This window comes from Nyctereutes procyonoides, unplaced genomic scaffold (genome assembly GCF_905146905.1).
Source record: "Nyctereutes procyonoides isolate TBG_1078 unplaced genomic scaffold, NYPRO_anot_genome, whole genome shotgun sequence".
In the NCBI taxonomy this organism is placed as follows: Eukaryota; Metazoa; Chordata; class Mammalia; order Carnivora; family Canidae; genus Nyctereutes; species Nyctereutes procyonoides.
In genome coordinates, this window is record NW_026575020.1 from 24,211,661 (window position 1) to 24,213,123 (window position 1,463).

The 1,463-nt window shown below is 43.3% G+C and overlaps 1 non-coding gene across 1 annotated transcript; it reads left to right on the forward strand.

Annotated features, from left to right (window-relative positions):
* Positions 1 to 459: 459 nt before the first annotated feature.
* Positions 460 to 532, forward strand: TRNAK-CUU (transfer RNA lysine (anticodon CUU)). Its single transcript has one exon. It is a non-coding gene; the product is annotated as a tRNA-Lys (tRNA).
* Positions 533 to 1,463: the final 931 nt, after the last annotated feature.

The window sequence follows — 1,463 nt, forward strand, 5'->3', positions numbered from 1 at the left end:
TCACGAAGACATATTTGACAAATTCAGAAAAATAGAAGGAAGAAAAAATTACCCACAACTTCACTACCACTATTCATACTTCAGGGACTCTCTCCAGGTTGGTTTTCTCTACACAGGCAAGTTTGTCTGATTGTTTCTTTGTTAAATGAACACATGGTACATGCAATTTGTGTACTACTTTTTCTTGGGAGCATCACATCATAGGCATTTTTCTTTTCATTAAAAATTCTTTGGGGAGGGAGATCCCTGGGTGGCTCAGCAGTTTAGTGCCTGCCTTTGGCCCAGGGCGCAGTCCTGGAGTCCCGGGATCGAGTCCTGCATCAGGCTCCCAGAATGGAGCCTGCTTCTCCCTCTGCCTGTGTCTCTGCCTCTCTCTCTCTCTATGTCTATCATGAATAAATAAATAAATAAATAAATAAATAAATAAATAAATAAGTCTTTAAAAAAATTCTTTGGGGAGCCTGGCTGGCTCAGTCGGTAGAGCATGTGACTCTTGATCTCAGGGTCATGAGTTCAAGTCTCATGTTGGGTGTAAAGTTTACTATTTAAAAATATATATATATATTTATTTAATGGTCATCCCTTTAAGAGCCTATGCCATTGATCACACGGCTATGTCAGAGACCACTTGGACTGGTTTCTCTCAGTTTTCTCTTCTCAGTTACGATGGAAGGTTTTCGGGAAATATTAAAATGAGTTTGTTCCCTCTGATCAGTGTAAGAATATGGAGAGAAGTCAGTCTGCAAGCCCAAGTTCACCCCAACCACCAGTGCCAAGAGACTACATGCAATTAACAAGCACAGCAACTACATTTATTGAGTGCTAGCTGTGTACCAGGCTCTAGCTAAGTATGTTCCATGCAATAGCTCATTGGATCCTCACAACCACACAGGGAGACAGCTATGATTTTCATCTCTCTTACACAAATGACAAAATTGAGGCTTACTGAGGTTAAGTAACTTCTCCCAAAGTAACTTAGCTATTAGCCCATTCTCTACAGCATCAAGCCTCTTTTTCTGGATTGTGGTGGCCATATATGAGTCAGAGAGACACCTCAGTTCAGTGCTTTTGGCCACAGAAAACACCAAGAAGACTCTAGTGCTCTCCAACCCTTTTCATTCCCTGGCATACATAGAGAGTGGCAATGTCAGTAGGCACACTGGAATGACGGGTTGAGGTTGCATCAGGCAGAAGTGACAAGCTGAGGGCATTCCAGTTAAAAAACTTAAACTATTTGTAATGCAAAGTCACTTCATTGGGCAGCCCCGGTGGCGCAGCGGTTTGGCGCCGCCTGCAGCCTGGGGTGTGATCCTGGAGACCCGGAATCGAGTCCCACATCGGGCTCCCTGCATGGAACCTGCTTCTCCCTCTGCCTGTGTCTCTGCCTCTCTCTGTGTCTATGAATAAATAAAATATTAAAAAAAAACCAAAGTCACTTCATTTCCCCAGGTCCTTTTGTGCCT